Source organism: Topomyia yanbarensis, chromosome 3 (assembly GCF_030247195.1).
Source record: "Topomyia yanbarensis strain Yona2022 chromosome 3, ASM3024719v1, whole genome shotgun sequence".
NCBI classification, from domain to species: Eukaryota; Metazoa; Arthropoda; class Insecta; order Diptera; family Culicidae; genus Topomyia; species Topomyia yanbarensis.
Genome location: NC_080672.1, coordinates 262,628,604 through 262,640,697, shown reverse-complemented (window position 1 = coordinate 262,640,697; position 12,094 = coordinate 262,628,604). Strand labels below are relative to the sequence as shown.

General features: G+C 37.5%; 1 protein-coding gene across 1 annotated transcript in view; it reads right to left on the bottom strand.

Annotated features, from left to right (window-relative positions):
• The window catches only part of LOC131689444 (heparan sulfate glucosamine 3-O-sulfotransferase 5), a 63,704-nt gene that overhangs the window by 44,754 nt on the left and 6,856 nt on the right, over positions 1–12,094 (bottom strand). The window lies entirely within an intron of this gene.

Here is a 12,094-nt window from a genome sequence, read left to right as displayed (position 1 = left end):
AACTTTCTATATTAAGGTTGGACAGAGCATGATCAAAAATCGAAAACGAAAAAAAGCAGTTTTTTCCACACAGTGTGTTAGATCTTCATAAAAATCAATTAGCTTATGTAGATTGATGTTACAGTACTGCTGATTGATTTTTATGAATCAGATCTAACAGACGGTGTGGAAAAAAACTGTTTTTTTCGTTTTCAATTTTGGGGTTCCGCTTGAAACAGTTGGTCATTCTTTTCGTCATTTTTACGGGCTCCAACTTTCAATCCGCCCCCCCCCCCCATTGAATTTTTTTTGGCAATCGATACACGTTTTCCGAACAAATTCATCAGTTTGACGTGTGAGTACTTTTGATTGATGCGATGTGCCATAATTTTGCTCTGTTGGTCGTCTTGCTTCGATGTCATTTTAACAACTGAAGAGTAAAAATGAAACAGTAGGCTTGATGCTACACTCATCTTCATAATGAGTGGTATGTACGTTTCTTTATTGTACGATGAAAAAAATGCATCAAGTTGAAATTGACCCTTTTTGTATCGTAACACCCTGTAGTCATGAAATGCAGTAAAATCGGTTACACACTTCGAAATTATCGCACTCTAGTGAAACTTTCGCCTGCCAGCGAAGATGAATGATTTGAAGAAAAGTATAGAATATATAATCCACCAGCTACCCTCAGGACATCCAGCTCTGAATTAATGCGCAATGATGGGTTGTTTTGCGTTTCGTTGATTTGAGAACAGATTCACCTTATTAATAATAAACGTTATTTTCTGCATCGGGAGCCAGAAGGTTTCGAAAACAAACACAATACACCGTTTATAACTAGTGCAAGTTCTACTGGACCATGTGGAAAATGAATAAATAACAAGACTCGAAATGTAAATTCATTAATGTTTGTGTTACTAACTGTATGCTACAATGTTGGATATTTTCCTAAATTAAAATTTCATAATTTCACTTGACTCGAAAATCTGCATTCATTTCGGTCAGTCGTACATAAGAATGTGTATGTGGGCTTCTCCGTGCCTAGGTTTAGGATGTTGATACCGATTTGTCTGCCGTAACCACAAATAAAACTAATTTTCATCTCGTCTGCAATGCGAATTAAATTTGTTTGTCTTTATGGGTGTGAGGGGAGGTTGCTTTATTGTGAGCTAAAGATCAAATAGAACATAGTTGTAGCTGATTTAAAAGCAAGTTGTGAAGACCTTTGGTAATTGGCAATTGGCAGAAAAGTTAGCGTGAGGTAAATAAGTGAAATGGAGAGTTGTGAATCATAATTGGTAAGTGTCTCTTTTATACTCGAATCAAATCAAATTCAACACTCCAATTGAACGAAAAATCTTTTATTCTGTAGTTCGAGTGTTAAGAAAACCTTGGGATCATTCCTTTCGCGACAATACAAACCTGATCGCAAACACGAACATGTCATCGCGATCATCCATCCTCGTTCTTAGCACATCAGCCCAGGTCTTAGACCATTCCCACAAAAATAAACAAACTCATTGACTAGACGACAAGACCCAAGGCACCATAGCCGGAGACTTTAGCGAAATGAGTGAACTCACTCTCTTCCGCGCAAATATGCAAATGATCACACGGTTGTACGAACGAATTCATATACGCGACGTTAAATACACGCTAGCACACGCGACAAACAAACGACATGCAATCAAACACGTTAACAAACTCTCAAGCCATTCGCAAACAAACCTGGTCAACAACGCAAGCACAAAATCGCAGTCGAATACGTACGCGAACAAAGTTAAACACACTCACGACATCGGTTCTCACGGTAAAGAGGGACAAGTCTGTCTTTACCAGGAGACCTGCTGATGGACTTGAGTGATTCGTAGTTATGCTGCCTAAGCTCGACCCCCACCAACAGAAGACAAAAGTTAGTCCTGTAAGATATTAATCCTGTTTCTAATGACCCTGCCTTCTTCTAGTTATCCGATCTGTATACTTCACTTTCTTGCTCTCACTTGAGTGCTATGGGCTGCTCTAAATTTTCTTAACTTTCCCTATCCAATATTCTCTAGCTAATTGAATGTCGTTTAAAATGTAAATTAGAACTACAGTTTCTATTTCTATTCAAAGTCCGGGCCCCTCTAAACTGCAGACCTCTGAGGAAACGATCCCGTTATTATGATGTATGGACAGCTCAATGTTTATATAAACATTTTTCTTACTCTTTTAAACGGAATATTTAAAGATAAAATCTTTAACAAAATAAACCTGGTTTTAACGCTGCTGAAAGTCTTTTTCAAAAATTAACTCCATGCAGCACTGCGATTAATTGGCACATAATTGTTTAATAGCAGGAACCTTGAAACAGTCACAATAAAATCACAAAATATTTTGCTAACTTTTCATACTATTTTTATACATATGGGGTACAGGGATCTTATTTTTCATTTTGTGATCTATCTTAATATGTTAACAAGTTCCGATTATCCACAGTGAATACTACTCAACTAGTGGAAAATTTGCCAATTAGGGCAAGTTATGTAGAAATGATCTCTTTTTACAGGAATACAGTTTATATGCATATGTGATGGTCCGATGTTATGCGATGATATAGTGATTTCTTTCAGAAACAAACGATTATCGCCTCAATAGACCTTTAATTAGGATCGTTTTTGTAATATTAAAGAATAAAATTTGGAAGTACATACCATAGAGGGCGTTGTGTTTAATAGTTCCTACGCATGGGGTAAACAGGTATATGTTAGCAACGACTGTTTATTATAAAAAACAGTTACTTCCCGTGAATTTTACAAGCTGGTAAAAATATATGAATTCTCGTCCAAAATAAATTGTGAACAAATGTGTTTCACTGTAACTCCCTCTCCCCTACAAACCAGTACGATGATGTTAAATTCCCTCTTTCACGAGTACGGAATATATGCGGTAGCAACCATTATAAATGGAATAATAATTAGTGAAATATTTAGTCAATAATTAAATAAAATGTACATCCTAGCTAGTAGTAACCTAAACAGGAAGAACTACTTATTAATATTAGCATACTTGAGCGAAGTAAATGTTGGCTATGCACGTGCATACTGACTGGAACAACGGCAATCATACTAAATATATAAGTATGGCCGCAAGGATGGGGGGATGTGAAGTAGCGGACTGTAATATTTCTGTGGTGACCAAGCTCTATTGATTCAACTACGTTGGTGCATGATAAAGGGCTTTGTTGACTAGATTGTTGGGCGGGGAGTAAATTTATGTTCACGATAAGATGCTAATATTATACCCATTCTTGAATCAGGGAATTTATAGATTTTTGGTTACGAACGCAGTACATATTTGTATTAACTCAGTGATGTCAACCAAGTATACAGGTAAAGTGGTAAAGTGCCTAGTTTGGCCCTATTTGAGAGGTTGCCGCATTATTACATAAATTACGCGGCCTACAGTCGATGCAATGTGTACCAGTGGCAACATCTTCATGCAAATCATTCAGTAGTACTGTACCAATTCTTCGAATTCACTGATTGAGCAGCAAAAATAAACATCTTTTTTTCGTTTTCAAAGATGGTCGCTTTTCAAAGCATTCTCAGGTGAACCTTAAACTCGATGACCTCGAAATTGTTTTTTTTCTTGCAGCCTCCACGATTTCCCAGGAACCAATTTACTGATCAATCTGACATGCTTCCAGTTATTCATAATTATATGAGCTAGTTTGCACGCAAAAATGTTTTTAATTGAATGCCCATTTCATTTTTTTACCTGCCGAAAAACTATTTGGGATCCTTATAAAAATAGGTTGTGCAGTAGATTAACCTATCTACGGCACCGCGGATTTGTATAGTTTGCATGCCAATATCAGGACAATTACATATGATATATCTGTCAGTTGATTCACACTATTCGTAGTTTATTTTTGATATCATATAGAAGGAGTCAATAATTATTGACACTTTCAAACTTGCGAAAATTCTCTCATACGTGACCAAAGTTTACCAAATGCTGCTTCAGGAATCAGTAGCGACTGGCTCAAATGGCACGTTCCCCATGCTGATCGGAAATTTGTGCCTTTTCGGACTGAAAACGTACAAGGTGAAGAACTTCCCAAATCAGTACGAACACCAACAGAGTGCTACTGAAACTCGCGTCCGAAAACACTACACGGCGCACAGTGGGACAAAACCAACAACATATTTGATATTTGCGATGAAACTATTGGGTATAGTACGCCAATGTCTTCAGGAAGATTTCCCCATTTTCTAAGTACTTTAATATATTTATGACAATTTTGATTTTAGGGGATATTCTACACTCAAATAAAAAAAAATAAAAAAAAAATTCTTCAAAATTATTTAAATTGTTATGCATTTATGCAAAGTTTGTAGAGGAACTTAGTTTGAGAAGCTTTGTCGAAGATGCAAAATATCTATCTCTATAGAGATAAAAAAGTTATGAAGTGAAACAGAAGTACGAGATCCCCCTTTAAAAAAAGTTTTTTAAAATAGCTTTTTTTTTGAAATTTTTGACATTTCTGCAGTGTTTTGAAAAATTGTTATTCAAAAACCCATTTTTTGTGGAAATTGAGTTGAAATGTCTCTATCTCTTCCTTTAAGGATTTATGACATTTATGATTAACTTTAAGGGGCTACAGCTCGTATAGTAAAAAATATTATCAGCTAAGCTTATTATCTTTTTATTCAGCAATATTTGCTCTATCGATACATGTATAACTCATGGGGGATAATTTTAGTATTATTGATTATTCTAGAATTAATTTGACAAACGAAGCGTTAATTTATATTTCATTACATAATAGAATTAAACATATTATGATATTTAAAACCTTTTGATCCATTAAATAAAAACGTCTTCTCTCTTCTATGATAGTGTTAGTACGGGGTCAAACAAACCGGAATTCAGGCAGATTTTTGCCCAAATTCAGGCTGGAACCTACCCCAATATTGGCAGAAACCCGCCGGAATATCGTATTTTTTTACTGGGTAGGTTGGATAACGAAATAAAAATTATAGACAGTTTCCGGATCCGACACAGTTCCCGATCCGGACCAGTTCTCGGATCCGGACCAGTTCCCAAACCTGGTCCTCCCGGATCCGGACCTGTATCCGGTCCTCCCGGGTCCGGACCAGCATCCGGAAAAGTATTACGGCCAAGTTTTGGGTTCAGTAAAGTTACAGCACCACTCCTCAACACACCACCAGTTCTCCACCAACCACACAGACTGGCAGTTTCTACATGGCAGTCGGAAAGCTGACTGAGAGTCGAGACTTAGTGCTCTTCCCCTACGAAGACAATGTGGGCGGCAAACTTCAGATTGCCTAATTCACCGAGCCCTTCGGCTTCCTTGTGCCATTCAGCACCACGACTCGGCTCCCTTGTGCCATTTAGCACCGCAACTCCCGTCTCACACCATTTACTCGTTGAGCTCCTAACTTGTTCGCGAACTACTCGGTCTAGTCCCCAACGGTAGACCTAACCTACTCCGATGGAAAATTCCCCGGCAAGAGAAGTTCTCCCGAAACCGAGCCAACCAGCCAGGTGTCGAGGTCAGTTCGACGATTCCGGTTGAAAGGGTGTCCGGTTTGCTGATGCACCGACGACCCGCGCCTGGTGGTGTCTCGTCGCGGTCTACTCAGTCTAGTCCAAGGCGAAGGAAGTTCTCCCGAAACCGATCCTTCTTTTGTTTTGGCACCATAACTTCTTGAGCCGTTTGAATTCCTGTCCGGTGCCATTTGGCACCGCAACTCCTTTAGACTCTTTGGTTCCCTTCCCCCTCCCCCTGCTATAATAGGAGCCAAACGTCTTGCATTCGCAGTTCTAGGTTCCTGATGGCTGATCGACATCTTGTTGGCCACTAGGGTTACCACCTCTGACAAGACTTTGACCCGGAGATTTTTAATGACCTGGTAGTAGACTTCAAGGAACATATGAGTATTCACTGGAACCAAACAGAAATGTGAATCATAGTGATTTCTCGACATTCCTTCTGAAACTAGTCGGGATATCCATTCAGAGCTGGTTGATTGGATTATTACCAAAATAAACTCAACATGGTGACATAGGAATTTCCGATATGCCTGTATCATCATAATACTTACTTTTTGCCTCTCATATAGAAGGTTTCACCATTGATCTGAAAATCGCCAACCTAATCCAAGCCAATTTTATCGGCTTGTGGGTTTTTATCCCCTTACACACTCACCCCAGCATAACAAAATAAGTTAGCAAAAAGACACCATTGAACTAATGCTGATTAAGCTAATAAAGGGCCGATTTCTTCACCCTCGCTTAACGCTTAAGCCAGGTTTAAAAGTAAAGTTTTTTACATGCTTTAAATCAATTGCTAGCCCAATTAGCCTGAATAAGCATATTGAAAAGGAAGAAAAAACAAGAGTATGGGTCTTGGAAGGAACACATTGAAATTTTAATTGCAAAATAATTTCGCAATAAAAATAAAAAAGCTTAACTTGTATTACTGTTCTTATTTGTTTACTATACTAAAGCTTAATTTATATTTTCTCAAAACCATTTGTCATCCATCTAATAATTGCAATAATGCCGTGCGCCTTTCTTTTTTATTCAAACTACGATTCAATAGCTGCTTATGTTCAATATAATCGTGGAAATGTTTATAGTATTCATATTACATTTTGCACGTACACATGTCGATGCTGACACACTTGAAACTAAAAGTGCAATATTGAATTACCTTATCAGCATTAGTTCAGTGTTGTCTTCATGTTAATGTGCGAAGAAATAAACCTCTCCATGTCCATAAAACGAAAAAAATTGCAACTCAACCATAGAATACTATTCTATGTAGTCTCTATATACTTTATGAAATAAATAAATAAATTCGAGCCCGTCGTTGCACTGTCACATGTTATAGTTTCAGTTTTAGTTGCGCTGTTGCTAATTTACGCGTCTATATTTGGGCGTTCCATTGATTTTTTGTAGGAGTTGCATAAGATCCACTTTACGGTAACAAGACACCATATATGATAATAGATTTTTTAGAATATTCTTGAACATATTTTTGAATTAAGCTATTAATGTTGGATGAGTTATAGTCAACTAAGTAAACGAATATGCATAAAAAGTAGGAGTACACTTCACTAAACTAAAGAAAGATCGACAAAAATTAAGACATTCTAACAATTCAAAGGATTATCCCCTTAGAAACCCTTGTGAGTTATATATGTATGGATAGGGCATATATTGCTAAAGAAAAAGATAATAACTTCAGCTATTACTACTTGCTACTCTGCAAACTGTAGCCACTCAAAGCTATAAAAACCCCAAAACAGTCATAAATCATTAAAAAGAGCAGATAGCCATTTGAAATGTTTCACAAAAAAAGTGGGTTTGATGCACTTACTCAATTATTATTTAAATGGCTAAGGATCTATAGAAAGTTTATAGAGGATCTTATTTCGAGAAACTTTGTGGAAGATGCGAAATATCTATCTCTTAAAGGAAAAAAAGTTTAAAGGTATATATTGCAATACCCCCATATTTTTTTAACATTTCTTGTTTTTACGTGAGTCTTTGTTTTTTTCCCTTTTTCAAGGATTTTTATGAACGTGTCCACTGTAAAACAGACAGAGAACAAATGAGCGGAACAGTAAAAATGAAGAAACGGTGAAAATTCACCTTTTTATTGGAAACACTGAGATAAGATATGTCCTCATGCAGGAATCGATCTGCGATCTCCCAGTCTCTAGTTGGGTGCGTTAACCACTCCGCAATCGAGGAAGTTGCTTTTGTCATAACTTTAGATTTCATTTTTTATATTTTTGCAATGGTTAGAAAAGTTGCAGAGCTTTTCAACCTATTGCAAAAATAACGTATATCAAATAGAAAAGTTATATCAAAAAACTCTTCATAGATATCTAGATAGATATTTTGCATCATCCACAGATCTCCGCTCAACATGGGGAACGTGCCATTTGAGCCAGACGCTATTGATTCCTGACTGATTCCTCTACAATTTTTCTATAGATCCCCAACCATTTAACCCTAGAACGTTGCACTGGGGTACAAATGTACCCCGCGCTATTTTTGGAGCCGTGTGAAGACAAGAATTCGGCTTTTACGGACCTGGGACCCTAACCATAATTCAATTTAGAGTTCATAGTAAGAGTAGGAAAAGTTGGTAAAGCCAATTTACTTTTGGCCTTCGTAGAAGCAGGAGTCAAAGGTGGCGTGGGGTACATTTGTACCCCAGTGTACGATTCCCGTTAGTGTTTCGTTCTCGCAGTGGAAATGTGACTCGTGACAATCCAGTTTATAAACGGGTTGTTTTACTACATAAGTAACAATTAGTATTATGTAATCGTTTTTTATTATTTATTAAATTAATTTTATTTAATTTTGAAGCAGAAAAAAGTTTCGTTTTCATTTACGCTTATTTTTACTTTTTTATTTTCTATTTTTTATAGATTTTCAAAATATTGGCTTGTAAGTATAATTTGCGCACAGTATGTGCTGTAACAGTGGCGTTACGTGTTATCAATGTATTACAGGTCAGTTCGGTTTCTCATCTTTCTCAGTTCAGAAGCTATAAATCGCGTCGCTGCTATAGCAGACCAAGTGATCAAATTCACCCGTGCACCGTCGCTTTATTTATTTGCAAAAGCAAAAATTGATTCCTTCTACCTAGTGTGTGAAACGTGAACAAACAATGAGTGACAATGCAAAACAAGAGTATGTCCCGTTGCGGATAAACTGTGTTGCTGTTGACTTCTTGAAATGTCCGGTAAGACCATCGATTCGGGAAGTGGAGCAATTGTTGAAGGTGAACATGAAGTTCAACATAGCAGAAGTTAGTGCCGTGCAATTCCATCATTTACGTCATGCGGTACTGATTACGTTCAAAAACATTAGTCATGCAGAATCATTCGCTTCGCAGAACAACTTGAAACACGCCGTTGAATGTAATAACATTTTATGTAGCATCTCAACGTATATTGATTAATGACAGTATTGGAATAAAGCTACATGATCTGGCACCACGTACTAGTTCCACCGCTATCAAAAAACTCATGTCAAAATACGGAGAGGTGGGTAGTATTAAAGAAGATACTTGGAGGAAATTCTTCCCATGACTTGGACTGTTTTTGTAATTATAAAACGAAGAAAATGATATATTATGCGTTTTTTTGCATGCATTTTTAGCGCGAAATTAGGATCAAACGCGTGGGGTACGTTTTTACGCCAGTGCAACATACTAAGGTACAAAAAGTAAGAGTAGCGTTCTAGGGTTAAATAACAATTGGAAAGAGTTAAGGGCACAATACACGGTGCGATTTACAAAACTGGCAATTTGAGACAGTTCAAAAACCGTTGTTGGACCCGATTTGGCTTCATCGACTACTCCGAAACCATGCAGGAGGGGTATGTAGCTAATCCTGTAGATTTTATGCCAAAAGACATGAACACACTAAACTGTCCTGAACTTCGTCCGATCGAAACCGATTGGTCCATTATAAAGCGCGAAGTAGCGCCAGAGAAGAGGCGAACGACGAACCGGAAATAATGAGGAAGTGGATAAAAACGTACCTGAAATAATTATAAAGATACTGAACCTACTGTAAAACTTTGGTATCATTTCGATAATTATAGCCGATTTATCTACTCATCCTTTAGTGTAAAATTCACGACTGAATAGATGTACTGAACCACATTTTAAAAATATTCAATTTCTCAGCACGATATTATCTTGTTCATAATATCTTGAAATCAAAAATACCGATGCATCGCAGCTCTTTCTCATATACAAGTGCCAATATCAAAGCTGAAACATGAAAATATAGTTCATAATTGTCGGTAATTTCTATTCAATTCACTTTAATGTACCGGCTTCCTTCGTGGCCGAATAACAAGATTAACAGCTTATACAAACTCTCAGCACTAGTTTCTATAGTAAATCCACTTAATTCCTTCCGTGTCACAGTTTTGTCACGTACGTACCCGAGTGATAGACATCACCAGAAGCATGGCAACCTGTAAGTGAACCGAAAGCTCTTTTGGTCCGGTGCCCTTCTTCCATCATAATTGATTTATATGAGAAGGACACGTTGAACCAAACAACCAAACAAAGACGTGTGCTTTGCCATGCACTTTGCACAAGTTCCTTCGCTTGAATGGAAACCTTACAACCGGGAACATGTGCTTAATTTAACTAATTAGTTATTGTTTAGTCCCGTTTGCTACCTGCATAAAAAAAATTTTCTCTACAGTTTGCCTAAAGTATGTACCTAGCTGAAGTTGAAAGTTTTGTTTAGTGGTTTGTTACACGGAATAGCGCTCAGATGCTAAGATAGATAAACAACGCAAAACACAAGCAATGAAGATAGAACTGTTTCGCTCTATCAAGCTGTTCTGACTTGGAAAGTGTGAAAGTAATACACTAAGGATATCGTGTTAACGGGGCAACATAAATAATTTAGAGCTGCAAACAGAAGACTATACTTGCATAAGATTTCTCGACATTTAACCGTTGGGAAGAGTGGGTAAACGTTACATTTATTTTCTTTTTGGTAATAGTTTTTAAAACTTACAGTTTATTCAAGGTGTTAAATTGGTTGAATAGAGACCTAAAATCGGTTGCATACACACATATTGCGTATTCCAACGATTCGAAAATGTTTTTACCGCTTTTAACCGTTGTGTATCCGACGCGGTACCCGGGTACCTTTTTAGGTTTCAATTAATAAAATTCCCATGTTTTATCCATAGCTGGAAATCGAAACTTTGCGACATCTTAGAACTTCACTAAGTCAAGCTTTTGGGTTAATAATATTGTTGATATAGTAAGGGAGGGAGTTAGGAGGGGCTCCTGAATTTTTTTACTACGTAACAGGCCGACGTGGGTACCCGGGTACCCACAAAACTGAAATACCAATAACTAAGGTAATTTCCAACCGATTTTGATGCTTTTGGGTGTTTTGGATTCAGGAACTCATCCGCTTTTGGACGTGGTAAAAATGAATCGGGTTACTTCATTCGGTTTCCGGGAATCCGGATTTCCGGAAGCAGGTTCCAGTACTGGGATACTATTTGTGAACTTCAATGGAATTCTGGCAATATGGGTATCAAAATTCTTGGAATTGTATCAGTAGGCTGTATCTCGTGGTTTTGGAACCATTTGGTGATTTGACCCCGGAACGGACATTCCGGAGCAGGTTCCCGTGGGGCCGTGAGTGGCCATTCCATTCCAATTCCATTTTTTAAATTGTCATAGGGTCCCGTAACAATAAATAACAGACTTCCGAGACAATTTAAAGAGTTTTGATACTAATATTGCTAGGACATTATTAAAATTTACAAATCATACCTTAGTACTGGAACATTACCCCGGAAAATCCGGATTACCAAGAACCAGATCCATTCATCCGGTTCAACTTTACAGAATCAAAAAGTGGACGAGTTTCTGAATCCAAAACATCTAAAAGTGTCCAAATCGGTTAAAGGAAGCCATAGTTATGAGCATTTCAAATTGTGGGTACCCGGGTACCCACGTTGGTCTGTTAAAGGTGTTTTTTTTGTTGGGCACATAACTGTTAAAAGATCCCCACATTCGTGGTGTATGTTCTGTTACAGCCACATATTACCGCCCCAAGCAGCAAAATTAGGGAGTGGCATTCCTACTTAACCAATTACTATTTAATTTATTTAGTATTTGTTCAAGTTTCACTAATCATGATAAAAGTCAAGCGCTTGTGAAACCCCTAAACTTATAATATTTTGGCGTCTGTTGACGATTAAAGAAGTTGGGTATCGGGATCGCGGATGCGATCGAACAAAACTATATACATATTGCTCAATATCAAAAGATGTGTCAGAAACTTTACACAGTTCATCTTTCGCATGACATTCATGCGTCCTATAACCATCACAGATTGAACTGAGATGAGTTCACGAACGTACTTTAAGTAGTGGGAGTATACAGACTATGTTGTTGGGAATAAACCAGAGATCTCTGTCGTATACGAGGTGTTCAGTTCATAATGAAGCTTTCGAAGGGTGATAGCTCAAGAAGTAATAGAGGTTTTAAGGCACCCTTGAAGAGCCTCTTAACATATAAAATGCACTT